Source organism: Podarcis cretensis (genome assembly GCF_951804945.1).
Source record: "Podarcis cretensis genome assembly, chromosome: 3".
NCBI classification, from domain to species: domain Eukaryota; kingdom Metazoa; phylum Chordata; class Lepidosauria; order Squamata; family Lacertidae; genus Podarcis; species Podarcis cretensis.
Window position 1 is genome coordinate 10,818,150 of NC_137172.1, and position 16,141 is coordinate 10,834,290.

Genomic DNA, 16,141 nt, shown 5'->3' on the forward strand with positions numbered 1-16,141 from the left:
CAGGTATACAGGGCCAAGGCCGTTTAGGGCTTTGAATTGTTCTGGGAGCCAATGTAGATCCTTTAGAACCAGGGTTATATGGTTCCAGCAGCCGCTCCTGGTCACCAGTCTAGCAGCCGCATTCTGGATCAGTTGTAGTTTCTGAGACGGACCTTATCCTCCATGAATTCATCTAATACAGTGGTACCTTGGGTTACAGACACTTCAGGTTACATAAGCTTCAGGTTACAGAATCCACTAACCCAGAAATAGTACCTCGGGTTAAGAACTTTGCTTCAGGATGAGAACAGAAATCGTACTCCAGTGGCATGGCAGCAGCAGGAGGCCCCATTAGCTAAAGTGGTGCTTCAGGTTAAGAACAGTTTCAGGTTAAGAACGGACCTCCAGAACGAATTAAGTTCTTAACCCGAGGTACCACTGTAGTCTTCTAAAGCTTTCTAAGATAATTCATGACAGTGAATTAAGAACTTAAGGAGGGCCTATTGGACCAGGTTAGTGGTCCATATAGTCCTGCATCCTGATCAGACATGGGCCAACCAGATGCCTACGGGAAACCAGCATGCAAGACTTGAGCACAAGAGCTCATTCTCCTGCTGTTTGCAGCAATTGATGTTCAGAAGCATTCTGTCCTTCAACTGTGGAGCCAGAGCAGAGCCACCGTAGCTAGTAGCCATTGGTAGCCCTCTCCTCCACAAATTTGTCTAATCCTCTTTTAAAGCCATCCAGGTTGGTGGCCACAACTGCTTCTAATGGGAGAGAGTTCCATAGCTTAACCATGTGCTGCATGCACCGCATGTTTTATCTGTCCTGAATCTTCCAGTTCTGTACACTGATGGTTCCACCAAGGGACCACCCATGAACCAGTTCCTGCCTCATGTTGTTGCTTAGTCGTTCAGTTGTTTCCGACTCTTCGTGACCCCATGGACCAGAGCACGCCAGGCACTCCTGTCTTCCACTGCCTCCCGCAGTTTGGTCAAACTCAAGTTGGTAGCTTCGAGAACACTGTCCAACCATCTCATCCTCTGTCATCCCCTTCTCCTTGTGCCCTCCATCTTTCCCAGCATCTGGGTCTTTTCCAGGGAGTCTTCTCTTCTCATGAGGTGGCCAAAGTATTGGAGCCTCAACTTCAGGATCTGTCCTTCCAGTGAGCACTCAGGGCTGATTTCCTTAAGAATGGATCAGTTTGATCTTCTTGCAGCCCATGGGACTTTCAAGAGTCCTCAAGCACCATAATTCAAAAGCATCCATTCTTCGGCGATCAGCCTTCTCTATGGTCCAGCTCTCACTTCCATACATCACTACTGGGAAATCCATAGCTTTAAATATACGGATCTTTGTCGGCAAGGTGGTGTCTCTGCTTTTTAAGATGCTGTCTGGGTTTGTCATTGCTTTTCTCCTAAGAAGCAGGCGTCTTTTAATTTCGTGGCTGCTGTCACCATCTGCAGTGATCATGGAGCCCAAGAAAGTAAAATCTCTCACTGCCTCCGTTCTTCCATTCTTCCTGCCTCACAGAATCATAGAATGGTGGAGTTGGAAGGGACCCTGAGGATCATCTTGTCGAACCCCCGGCAAGGCAGGAATATGCAGCTGTCCCTTCGATTATACTCAGACCTCCTTCTATCTGAAGTATGAGATACACAGCTGAACGCCTAGCCTATCATTTCATAAAAAGGAGCAGATCCAAGCGCAAACCAATCATTTGCCAAAACAGCAATCCTGTCGTTTTCTACCCCACACCCTGCGGTCTGTGCTGTTCCTGTTTGCAACACCACTATTTTTATACTGCAAAGCTATTGCCTCTCTGAAGAGACTGGTCCTTTTCCTTTTTTCCCTTTTTTCCTTTTGCTGTTGAAGAATAGCTCTGACCTCCAGCGCCGCTTATGCCTTTATGACAATCTGTAGTCATCAGTGAAGTATGCTGGCTTTTGGGTCATCACTAATGTCAGCTGCAGACCTCAAAGGTCCGCGCAGAATGGATGGCAGGACTGCTACTGCTTGCATTGAGTTACGGCTTCTCCCTACAGAGAGGATAAGGCTGCGAGGTGGGGGAGGAATCTCAGTGTTATTCATAAATCCAGATATTTCAATTGCCTAAAAGGTTTCTGCTCGGGCTTTTTTCTCCCTGGTCTCCCTTCGTGTTTTAGAATCTAGCATTTTAAACAGTGCAGTATATGAGATTCTCTTAGTTTCCCTATTTTCCAGGGACATCCCTGATTTAGAGAAGCCGTCCTGGTTTCTGATTTGATGCAGGAATGCCCCACCTTTCCTTTAAAAAGGTAAAGGGACCCCCTGACCATTAGGTCCTGTTGCGGACAACTCTGGGGTTGCGGCGCTCATCTCGCTTTACTGGCCGAGGGAGCCGGTGTACAGCTTCCGGGTCATGTGGCCAGCGTGACTAAGCCGCTTCTGGAGAACCAGAGCAGTGCACGGAAACGCTGTTTATCTTCCCACCGGAGTGGTACCTATTTATCTACTTGCACTCTGATGTGCTTTCGAACTGCTAGGTTGGCAGGAGCAGGGACCGAGCAACGGGAGGTCACCCTGTTGCGGGGATTCGAACCGCTGACCTTCTGATCAGCAAGTCCTAGGCTCTGTGGTTTAACCCACAGCACCACCTGCGTCCCACTGGTCTACTTGAATATAAATAGTATGACCATGTCCAAGGCATTTTTCTATGTTTTCCCCACTCACACGGGCAAGGATGTTTCTTCTGAAGCAACACAATGAATGAACAAACGTTTCCACCACCGCCTTCAGAACAATCGTATTCATATGCAAATTTATGCACAAGCCAATCAATTAATCAACTGAGACATCTTTAAAAAGCCCAGGTCACAGGTGCTGTTTACCGTCGCATTCACTTCCTTCTGCAAATGTGTGAACACACATGAAAAAAGTGTTTAGGAGTTTGAACTCGCAGCGCGTCACAGAACGTTAACAATTGTCCACTTGAGGGTGGGTGGCGGCACGCAGGCGCGGAAATAACGGGGGGAATAAACCCTTAATCAGTCACCGCCTTGGTAAATTACACTCCTGTGCCACCCGTACGGAGCCCACATTCTCCTAGACATAGTACATTAACTGACTCATTAGCTATTTCCAACCATATGGACTTAGGTTTGGGTGGGTCACTTTGATAATATCCAGAGGTGAGCTTCCTTAATTATTGCAATTACGTGATCTCAATCAGGAGGCCAGACAGAGGAAATCTTGCCGGGGACTTCAAAATGGGTGTCAACGCGCTCCAGACATTGACGGAAATGAGTGGTGTGGCCTTTGGGTACGCAAGGCCCCCTGGTACCTGGGGAAGTAATTGCCTGAAAAGTTTCTGAGAACCCGGGGATGGAGAAAAAAAAGTACCATCCGTAGCACGGATAGATCTCTGTTTGGACACAAAGAACTTTCTCTCGGCTGCAGCTTCTGGGGAAATTGCTCCATGCTTTGCTCGGTTGTATTGCTGATGTGCTTGATACAAGGTTGTTATGTCCCTCCCTTCCTCCCCCCCCCCCCCGTGTAATTTTAGCGATGATATTTTAAGCACTCTCGGACTAAAAGGAGGGATGCGGAGAGGAGGTGCTGAAATGTCAGTGTTAAATACCACAGGGGTGTCACACCAGGCAACAGTGTGAGAAGTCGCAAGTCGACTAGCAACCGCTGTTGCAGATCTAAGGTGTGAAACGGCAAGATTTCAAGATAATTGAGCCATCCGTTTTTATCCCTAGCTACAGTTTGCTTTGACCAAAAAAAATAACAAAAACCCACCAAGAGAATAAAATGAAATAAAAAAAAGTGGATCTAAGCAGTAACGTGTCTCAGTTCGACAAAGAAAAATGTAAATGCTGAATCAGGGCAATATTGTTCACGGTATTCAAGGCACTGTAGAAATTTAAACGATAACCCCAGTTCATACATCTTTTTTTGCCATTGATGGAAGCATCAGATAGATCGAAGCCTCCCAGCAACTGTAGTGGTCACCAGACCCCCAAAGGCCACTACAGGCACCTGTGCTTCGGGATCTCCTTACTAGCCTCAGTCTGTACATCAGGTAAGGACAGAATTCTCATTGTTCACTGACCTTCACAGCCATTCAGAACCTGCTGAAGCTGAACAGGGATTTTATATGTGTGTGTGTGTGTGTACACATATATATATACGTGCATACATATATATACTGGCGGTTTTATGGCTGAGATATATATGTGTGCAGGAGAGCTCGTGTCCGTGAATCTCGAATATATCCCGGAACCCCATGAAAAGCCCTTCCTTCAAAGAATTCAGGGCACTGCAATCTGTTAAGGGTTGCTGGGAATTGTAACTCTGTGAGGGGTAAAATGATAGTGGCTAGAAATCTTTGAGGGAAAGGGTGCTCTTCAAATGCGCTTTAACGGTGTAGTGTATACACAGCCAAAAGTGGGCCACTTGGTATTGAAATTAGCCCACAGCAGGGCTGGCTAACCTGTGGCACTTTGGACACTGATGAATTCCGCCTTCTATCAGCCCCACCCAGCATGATGGAAGTTGTAGTGCAGTAACCTCTGAGAGGCACCTGTTTCTTCACCCGGTCACCAATTTATGGTGCACGTCTACCATACCCTCCAATATTTCTCCAATGAAAATAGGGACATCCCATTCCGTAATTATAATTTTACTAATTATACCCTACACATCTTACTGGGTTGCCCCAGCCACTCTGGGCGGCTTCCAACATACAGATGTACCTCTGCTTACATACTTAATTCGTTCCAGAGGTCCGTTCTTTACCTGAAACTGTTCTTAACCTGAAGCACCACTTTAGCTAATGGGGCCTCCAGCTGCTGCCACGCCGCTGAAGCATGATTTCAGTTCTCATCCTGAAGCAAAGTTCTTAACCTGAGGTATTATTTCTGGGTTAGCAGAGTCTGTAACCTGAAGCGTATGTAACCTGAAGTGTATGTAACCCGAGGTACCACTGTATATAAAAACATAATAAAACTTTTTTTTTTTTTAAAAAAAAAAAACCCTTCCCTATACAGTGGTACCTCGGGTTACAAACACCTCAGGTTACAAACCCTTCAGGTTACAAACGCCGCTAACCCGGAAGTAGTACCTCGGGTTGCAAACTTTGCCCCAGGATGAGAATGGAAATCACACACTGGTGGTGTGGCGGCAGCAAGAGGTCCCATTAGCAAAAGCGCGTCTCAGGTTAAGAACGGTTTCAGGTTAAGAACGGACCTCCGGAACGAATTAAGTTCATAACCCAAGGTACAGGATTGCCTTCAGACAGCGCGAGGTTTGGATAACTCCATACCCTCCAATATTTCTCCAGTGAAAATAAGGGCATCCTAAGGAAAAGTGAGGGACGCGGGTGGCGCTGTGGGTTAAACCACAGAGCCTAGGGCTTGCCGATCAGAAGATCAGCAGTTCGAATCCCCACGACGGGGTGAGCTCCCATTGCTCGGTCCCTGCTCCTGCCAACCTAGCAGTTCTAAAGCACGTCAAAGTGCAAGTAGATAAATAGGTACCGCTCCGGCGGGAAGGTAAACGGCGTTTCCGTGTGCAGCTCTGGTTCGCCAGAAGCAGTTTAGTCACGCTGGCCACGTGACCCAGAAGCTGTACGCCGGCTCCCTCGGCCAGTAAAGCGAGATGAGCGCCGCAACCCCAGAGTTGTCCGCGACTGGACCTAATGGTCAGGGGTCCCTTTACCTTTAGACCAGTGTTACCTGCTCTGGCTGGCAGTGGCTTTCTGGCAGTGGTGAGGAACAGCTGGCCTTGCTAGGTCTACCAAACCTCTCAGGTTGAGCTGCCAGTCTATCGTGAGCAAACAACCACTACTGTTTCTGAGATTGTCCAGTGTGGGGAAGTTCTAGCTGGGAAAGTGCAATTTCATGTTTGTTTGTTTGTTTGTTTGTTTGTTTGTTTCATAAAATTGATACATCACTTGATTGTAAAATAAATAAATAAATACAAGAACCTCAATGCAGTTTGCAAAATGATGAAATAATAAAATCAAGAAAAAAATGTATTTATTGCCTGTTTTCATTATATAATATAATTCCATTTTTATGCAATAAATTTTGTTAATGCTGGAAGCTGGTTACGCAGTGCCACCTTGCCAATTTGCTACTGCTCTCCTCCCTTCTTACAGCCCTCCATTCCACTTTTTGTAAATATTAGCAAGCAGATATGACCCACCCCACCCCTCCTGGGGTAACAGACTGATATAAATCAACTTCAAATGTTCAGATATGTTCTTTTTTGATAAGAGTTTAAAAACAAAACAGGAAAAAATATTTATCTGGTGGTAGAAATGAGTGCTGAAGATGTCTGAAATAAATTATTTTGAAAACTTCCCCATCACTAGCCAGTAGCTTATTATTCTACCGACCTCAAAGAAAATTGCTTCAGAATTATGTATTCCCGGTCTCTTATTCCACAAAAGGTTTTAAAGATCTATAAAACTGCTAATGATGATGGTTGACACTGTTCAAAATCAGAAGCATCCACACATGCCTCCCAAAATACAAGCATATGGGGGTGGGTGGGGGGGAAATCGTCTATATAATTAAATTAATGATAGATTATGATAGTCCTCTCTACTCATTAAAAATTTTGTTGGGTTATTTATACAGCCCTATTAAAAAGGAACATTACACAACTTAATTTAGAATCTTATTACAGCCATAAGCGCAGAGCGACAGCAAAACCAAACAAGTTCAATCAGAACTTTGTACAACTCAAGAAGAGACTCCTCCCCCTCCCAGAATCCTTTGCGACGTAGAGTGGTTCCATGTTGGAATAATCCGTGGTGGAATACCAATTGTTGGGCATCAGAAGCGGGAAGATGGCTGGTTGCTCTTACATATCCTCCGGCATTTCTTTGATGAAAATAGGAATGTCCTATACAACAACAAGAAGGGACGCAGGTGGCGCTGTGGATTAAACCACAGAGCCTAGGGCTTGCCTATCAGAAGGTCGGCGGTTCGAATCCCCGCGATGGTGAGCTCCCGTTGCTCGGTCCCTGCTCCTGCCAACCTAGCAGTTTGAAAGCACGTCAAAGTGCAAGTAGATAAATAGGTACCGCTCTGGCGGGAAGGTAAACAGCGTTTCCGTGCGCTGCTCTGGTTCGCCAGAAGCAGCTTAGTCATGCTGGCCACATGACCCGGAAGATGTACGCCGGCTCCCTCGGCCAATAAAGCGAGATGAGCGCCGCAACCCCAGAATCTGTCACAACTGGACCTAATGGTCAGGGGGCCCTTTACCTTTATACAACAACAACAACAACAACAACAACATTAACATTTCTTCTTCTTCTCTGGCAGTCACTCATAGCCGAGTAAGATTGTCTTCCATGAATATTGTCTTAATAGTGTGTCCGTAAGTGACTATAGAGGCCAGTTCTAGATCCTTCCACAGTGGGGACATAGGTTTTTTGGGCGAGAGTTGCTCACAGGATTTGCAAAACATGCCCTCCCTTATTTCTCCCTTTCATCCTGAATTTGGGCTTCCTCAAAGCATTTATTTATATATTCCCCAAGATTTATATTGCCCCAGCCACTCTGGGTGGCTTCCAACGTAAATAAAAACCATAATATGAAACATAAAAAACTTCCCTATACAGGGCTGTCTTCAGATGTCTTCTAAAGGTTGAATAGTTACTTATCTCCTTGGCTTGGGGGATCGGATAACTTCATACCCTCCAACATTTCTCTGATGAGAATAGGGGTGTCCTAAGGAAAAGTGGGCCATTATGGGAGCAAGTCAGAAACTAGGACAGCTTCTGTAAATCCAGGACTGTCCCTGAAATTACGGACACTTGGAGTGTCTGCTCTTAGGCTCTGCTTGTGGGTTTCCCACAGGCATCGGGTTGGCCCTGTGATCCTGGTCTAGACAGGCCATTGGACTATTCCAACAGGGATCTACTTATGTCCTTATGTCTTGTTGCTGTTTGGCTCATCACTTTCCTCCCTGTTGACCTCTAAAACCAAATGCAATATAGCATGACTGTGCACCCATGTGCTGGAATTTCACTGCATTTGAACATCTAAGGCAGGCAGGGTTTTTTCGGTATGCACACATCTCTAATTCATGCTATTGGGAGGTAGTTATTGCAATACCTCCCCCTGTTCCCCCTTCCTTTGGTTCCTCCGCTCTTAATTACACCACTGTGTCTATAATAATACCTTAAATGCCAGCAATATGTTCTCCGTTCAGTAGTTAAATGTGTATGTAGTGCATAGTGCAGTAAAACAAACAGCTGTACCCTGAGCAGAATCATTCAACCTTCCGAACAAATCTTTACAGTAAGTCTCATTTTATTGCACAGGGAGAAAGCTCTTTACCAAGCAGAAGTATTATTTTTGATGGAGGGCTAGCACTTAGCTTTCGAAAAACCATTGGAACCTCTTCTCGGGACATTACTTGCAGGCTGTGATGGTGGGTACCCAGCTGCCTTCTCTCTCTTTAAAAAACACACACACACAGCATTAGTGTATTATCTTTTATATTATTTATACTTGGAAACAAGCAGAGCAGGCGAGTGTTGGAATTTGGGGGTCGGCCATCTCTGCAAACCACTCATCAAAAACCCCTCCCTGCATTCGAAAAGTCTTTAGTGATTACCAGCCAATTGCCAATCTCCTCTTCTTGGGCAAGGTTCATGAGTGGGTGGTCACGGACCAGATCCAGGTGCTCTCTGAGGAAACTGATTGTCTATTGGGGTTTAGGCCTGGTTTTGGCACAGAAGCTGCTTGGGTCACCTAGTAGGATGACCAACGTCAGGAGAAAGGCGTGGGAAATGTGTCCTAGTTAATTCTCCTCAACCTCTTGTTATATATTTGAGACCTTAAATTCTTATAAGTAAAATATTCAGAAATTTAGAAGGCAAACACATAAGTGCCATGAATTTAAGGTCTCAAATATATAAATAAAATATTCAGAAATTTACAAGGAAACATATAAGTGTCATGGTCCGGGCTACAGGTGATCAAAATCCTGGCTGAGGACATCGGGACCGGGGGCAAGATGGCGGGGTGGGAGCAGGAACGAGAGTCCAGAAGCCAGGGGTCCGAGGGTCAGGAAGCAGGGAGTCATGAAGTCAAGGGTCTGAGGGTCAAGAAGCAAGGAGTCACGAAGTCAAGGATCCAAGGGTTGAGAAGCAAGGAGTCACGAAGCCGAGGTCCGAGGATCAGGAAGCAGGAAGCCAAATGCAGCAAGGCAGGAAACGAGTTGCTGTGGCAAAGATCCAAAGGCAAAATGCTGACCTTATATTCCTTCCCAGCGCTTGCCACCAGGTGCAGTGAGTTACCATGCAGCCTCACCTGTGCAGCCACACCTTGCATCTCCAGAACAAACTTAGGAAGGCCCCAGTCCTGTGAAGCCCTACTGGTCACAGGGTCCGGCTCCTGCACGCACTCCTGACATGTAAGTATATAAACCACGTGTCTGAAATAGTACAGGAGAACAATCCTGAAGCCATTTTGACTCTCCCAGTGACCTCAAATATTCCTCTGCAGTAAGGGAGGAAAATGGGGAAAGCCTTCCCTTTTTCTTTTTGCTCATAAATTCTGTCTTAAGGGTAGGGTAGAGCAAATTTTGTTTTCTCCTCTGGAGGCTGGGTCCTGAACCAATAGGTTCAAGCTACAAGAATGGAGATTCTGATTAAATATCAGGAAGAACTTTCTGATGGTAAGGGTTTTTTGACAGTGGAACGGATTCCCTGAGAAGGTGGTGGAGTCTCCATTCTTGGAGGTTTTTAACCAGAGGTTGGATGGCCATTTGTCAGGGATTCTTTAGCTGTGATTCCTGCATTTCAGGGGGTTGGGTCTAGATGACCCTCGGGGACCCTTCCAGCTCTGCAGTTCTATGACTCGATGATGGTTGGTCTGTATATGTTTGCAAATGTAAAGGCACCGGTACTCATATAAAAGTGCCACAGGTGACAGCACAAAATGGCGGCCATGGGCAGCCAAAAATAAAAAAATAAAAAGAGTTGTTGGTCCCATCCACTGCATATGATACAATATGTTCCCAAGATGTGAGAACAAAATGCTGAACTATATGGGCTGCTCTCTCTCTCTTGTATAATTGTTATTAAGTTTTTCTGTTTTACATTTTAGAATAGGCATTTGAACAACCTTAAAATATCAATGACTTCCCTTCTTCTCCTTCCATGGTTCACTTTGCATGCCATCAATCCCTACGTATTTTACATAAACTAAACCATTCAGTATTCCATTTTTACATCTGTTGGATTTATCTTAATGCTGCCAATGTTTTGAAATGTACACAATGTTCACTCATATATTCAGTAAACATTTTCCAGTCTTCTTTAAACTGTATTCCATCAGTTTAAGTTGCCATTCTTCTTTCGTTGGGACCTCACTCGTTTTCCATTTTTGGGCTAACAAAAACACATGCTGCAGTAGTGGCATACATAAATAGCCTTTTTGACACCTGGGAATTTCCATCTGAATTATCCCCAACAAAAAGGACTCTGGTTTTTTTTGGGGGGGAAGTACTTTTAAACATCCCCCCCCCCAATTCATTATAAATTATTTCCCAATACTCTTTTACAAGTCCACCACATATGATAGAAAGTACCCACAGCCTCATTGCATCTCCAGCACTTAACTGATTCAGTCGTGTAAGAATCAGTTTTATACATTTTATAGAAGGACTCCTCTTATGCTCTAGCCAGGGATGGGGTCAAGGGCCATATTTCTCCATGGACAACCTCTTGGGGGTCACATGCCAGTGATGGGCAGAGCTATGAATGTTCAAGGACAGGCAGGCAAAACCACTCAGGGTGTGAAGCCGGGCCAGTGAAGTGTGGGGTCTGATGGACAGTGGGTGTGGCCCGGGGAGAATTTTGAGGGCCAGACTGTTATGTACTGAAGTTCTCACCCTGGGCCAGCAGGGGGATACTGTAGATAGTTTTCACTCAGGTCCACATATGCAAATAAGGGATTGAAAGTGACGTTCAGTGATTGGATAGTTACAGAAAATGGTTACTGTTGCGTTCTAGTGGAGCTCTATATAAGCATGCTGGCTGAACCCTTCAGTTCAGTTCTGTTCTGGCCTGTGAATAAACAAGAGCTGTTGAAAAATTGCTGTGTCGTCTGATATGTTGACCCACAACTTAACACAGACAGAGAAGTCTGGAGTGCCACATCTTGGGCCCTGTGTCTGAGGTATACCACCACTACTCTAGCCAATGGCTTTTCGACTTCCTTGGCAATGCCAGCCAGGGACAATCTGTGGGCACTGAATCCAGGTCCGGTTTTCTTACCAGCTGTCCAGCACTGTGGGAGGAGATGAGGACCATACTCTGCTCCCATGACCATCTCTGGTTCTCCTGCCCTGGCCAATAACTTCAGTCTTTGACAACCCCGGGTGCTTCGAGAGGTCTCGAGGTTTCTCGCGCTGTTAGCTTTACGACTAAGACAGGACCATTGAGTACGGAGGCAGACAATTATTATATTTACATTAAATGAAATTAAGGCAGGATGCCCATCTCTTTAACTTTATGTTCCTTTAATAGACAATCATCCTTCATCTTCCCCCTTCAAGCTGGAGAGCGCTCGGATGGCGTAAAACCAGCTTCATTTTAATAAGGTGAAGGAAGAAGGCCGCCGGATCGAAAATGACTAAATTATGCTCAGTTTAGGGGGTTTCACTTTGGTCTTTTGCCTCAGGCTTCGGGGACATTAAGGCCACGTTATAAATCCCGGCCACTGCTTTCTTCTAAAGAGCAGAAATGAGAGTTTATTAGTATCACAGTGGTTGCCTCAATAATGACAAAACAGTTGCTCATTACTGCTCATTAGATTCATATTAGATTCATTTGCAGAAGCAATACATCTTCTATTCAGAGTCGATTGCAAAACAACGGATATGATTTGACACCTGCTGTAGGACCGAATTCATTAGACGGTAATAACACAAACAGGAATTCAAAGGATGGCCTTCTGCTCGCCCCCTCTCTCCGAGGGAGCCGAAATGTTGGAGAATTTGTACGGAATAAATATAGGCAGCAATCAATCCTTTTAAACACTACGCTATAAAACACTCGTTTCGTAGACACAGGAGCAAAGCAGGATGTGTGAGTGTGTTGTGGACATGTGCTTTGCAAGCACCCCATGGAGTCCTGTGGGCACACGGTGACTTAGCGGACTTCCAGCGACACCCTTCCTCAGGGTCCTGTCCGACTCTACAGTTCTGTGACTCTATGATTTATCAACTGGGGCCAGTTGACACACTGACCACTCATACTTAGGGGACCGCCTCTCCTGGTATGTCCCGCAGCGGACCCTAAGGTCCATGAATAATAATAGCTTAAAGGTCCTGGGCCCTAAGGAAGCCAGACTGTCTTCCACCAGGGCCAGGGCCTTTTCAGTGATGGCTCCAACCTGGTGGAATGCTCTGTCCCAAGAGATTAGGGCCCTGCAGGACTTGATCTCCTTCCACAGGGCCTGTAAGACAGAGTTATTCCGCCTGGCCTTCAATTTGAATTAGCCTGATCCTCTATTCCCTTTTCCCTTTCCTCTTCTATGAAGAAACCCTTCTAGGACTCCACATTTAAACTCTTCCCTGCTCTCCTTGCTGGCCCTAGTAGGACCAACATGGCCAGTTAGCCCTGGTGAGCATTTGATGTTTACTGACTGGGTTTCTCCCCCCACCCCCCCAAAAAAATGACCCCTGAGTTTTTGATTTTTTTTGACATTGATGCTGCATTTATGTTGTATTTTATGCTGTTTTTAAGTCACATTTTTTTAATAAAAAAAAGCCAGAGAGTGCCCGCGGAGTATCGAACTGCCATTAAGCAATTAGTGATTCTGCAAATGTAGAATCGAAGTAACCGCTAGGCTAAGCTGGCCCTTAAGTCGCATTTTAATCATTGTTTTATATCTGCTGTTATCTAGTCAGAAAAGAAATGGATGTCAAAATTACAGATGCTATGATGTAAAACTGGAATTATGAAAACCATGAGGCAGGATGGAAGGAAGTCGATAGCTCGTATGAGCAAATGATGAGTTTTAGAAGGATGTATTTAACATTACAAAATGGAAAGCTTAAATATATTATTAAAAAAGAAATAAATTGGAAAACAAAAAGAAACAAGTTCTGGAAATGCTTGATTTATAGCACCGAACACAACTACTTTATAATATGATCATAGGGCATCCAGAAAGTATACTGTAGAACTATGCAGCTACATAAGAACATGAATTATTCCCCAAAATATAATCAACAGTTAGGCCTGTCCTCGGTATCACCTGACGCTCTTGCAAATAGCTGAGCTGCTTCACTGACATTTCATTTTTTTAACTAGATAAAAATGGCTAAAAATTGTGATGGGGCACAAGAATGCAAATATATTAATACTGCATGGTCAGGGCTGCTTTCTATTAATATGCCATTAATATAATAATCCTTGGACTGCATTTAAAGATCACAGAGATCAATATGTATTCAGAGGTCAGGAGGAAATCGATTCTGCAGTAAAAGTGAGTCATATTTAATATATTCCCCATCACAATAATTAAGTTATTATAATTATTATATGTATAAATAGAAAGAGAGAGAGTAGCTCAGATATATGAATAATGAACAGTGTCACCGATGAGTTCTCCATAACCAAGCAACATATAGTGATGGTGTAAGGTAATTAAAAAGATTTAGATGAACTTGGCTGACCTCTTTATACCCCGCCCATCTGGCTGAGTTTCCCCAGCCACTCTGGGAGGCTCCCAATCGAGTGTTAAAAACAATAAAGCATTAAATATTAAAAACTTCCCTTGGTCCAGTATCCCTGAAAGAGCATCTCCATCCCCATCGTTCAGCCCGGACACAGAGATCCAGCGCTGAGGGCCTTCTGGTGGTTCCCTCACTGCGAGAAGTGAGGTTACAGGGAACCAGGCAGAGGGTCTTCTCAGTAGTGGCACCCGCCCTGTGGAACGCCCTCCCATCAGATGTTAAGGAGATAAAGAACTACACAATTTTTTGAAGACATCTGAAGGCAACCCTGTATAGGGAAGTTTTTTTAATGTTTCATATTTTCTTATGTTTTTGTATTTTGCTGGAATAGGGAGACCCAGCCATTTGAGCAGGGAATAATAATAATAATAATAATAATATTGTATGGTCCCCAAGATCTGCCCTGGAGAGCTGCTGCGCATCAGAGTAAGCAATGAAAATTTAATAAACAAAATAAAATATGTGTTGTGGAAGGGGGAATTATTGGGTTGTCTTTGTTTCTTTTTTTATTATGTAGTTTGTTTTTTTTATATTGTGACTTTACGTTGTGAACTGCCTTGAAGTCAGCGGGTATAGGGCAGTTGTAGTTTGTGTTTTTGTGCTTTTATGTTGTATGTATACAAATTTAATAAATAAAAATAAAATAAAATAGATACTGGGCTATATGGTCAAATGAAGCCTGACCTAGTATGAGGCAGCCTTCTATGTAAAAACACGATGGCCCGTCTGATTTTGACAGTGGCTTTGCTCTCTGGAGAACCAACTGATGTAAACAGAAACATTCCCCTCGTCTCTTTCTGCTGGATATTACATCTTGATGCTGAACAAAAGACAGGGCATGTTTATCTGCTTTCGTGGGCTTTGGTTCACTGATCTCTTTGGTGGTCTGAGGGGAATCAGCCCAAAGACAACAAATCACTCTTTCCGAGGCCTTTGAGGAAGCAAAGTTCATCGTCTGACTGGTCCAGGCCACGGGGCAGTGAAGAGAGACCATGTTGCCCGTAATCCTTTGCTACCGAAGTTTACATTTTGTAGGTCTGCCAAATGCATCTACCAACATGCAATTTTGCATTATTTGCTTCCTTTTTTTAGAAGTCTGTGCTGCTAGCAGAAGCAAAGCGCCTACCAGCTCCAGCAAAACCTGGAGAACTGAAGGTTATTGATTGGTTCAAAATTGGGAAAGGAGTACGACAAAGCTGTATACTGTCTCCCTGCTTATTTAACATATGCAGAATTCATCATGCGAAAGGCTGGGCTGGATGAATCCCATGCCGGAATTAAGATTGCCAGAAGAAATATCAACAACTTCAGATATGCAGATGACACAACCTTGATGGCAGAAAGTGAGGAGGAATTAAAGAACCTTTTATTGAGGGTGAAAAAGGAGAGCGCAAAATATGGTCTGAAGCTCAACATCAAAAAAACGAAGATCATGGCCACTGGGCCCATCACCTCCTGGCAAATAGAAGGGGAAGAAATGGAGGCAGTGAGAGATTTTACTTTCTTGGGCTCCATGATCACTGCAGATGGTGACAGCAAAATTAAAAGACACCTGCTTCTTGAGAAAAGCAATGACAAACCTAGACAGCACCTTAAAAAGTAGAGACATCACCTTGCCAACAAATGTCCGTATAGTTAAAGCTATGGTTTTCCCAGTAGTGATGTATGGAAGTGAAAGCTGGACCATAAAGAAGGCTGATCGCCGAAGAATTGATGCTTTTGAATTCTGGTGCTGGAGGAGACTCTTGAGAGTCCCATGGACTGCAAGAAGATCAAATCTATCCATTCTGAAGGAAATCAGCCCTGAGTGCTCACTGGAAAGACAGATCGTGAAGCTGAGGCGCCAATACTTTGGCCACCTCATGAGAAGAGAAGACTCCCTGGAAAAGACCCCGATGTTGGGAAAGATGGAGGGCACAAGGAGAACGGGACGACAAGACGACTCTTCATGACCCCATGGACCAGAGCACGCCAGGCACTCCTGTCTTCCACTGCCTCCCGCAGTTTGGTCAGACTCATGTTGGTAGCTTCGAGAACACTGTCCAACCATCTCCTCCTCTGTCGTCCCCTTCTCCTTGTGCCCTCCATCTTTCCCAACATCAGGGTCTTTTCCAGGGAGTCTTCTCTTCTCATGAGGTGGCCCAAGTATTGGAGCCTCAGCTTCAGGATCTGTCCTTCCAGTGAGCACTCAGGGCTGATTTCCTTCAGAATGGAGAGGTTTGATCTTCTTACAGTCCATGGGACTCTCAAGAGTGTCCTAGGGCTGCTGTTAGATGAGTGAAATAAAAACACCTCACTTGGTATGTAGAGCAAATTGCATGTTTTCTGAATAACTTTTGATTGCACGAAAGGTCTGTTTAGTAGATACTGGGAAGGCCCAGCTTCTTTCTGTTCAATGCTAGTTTGC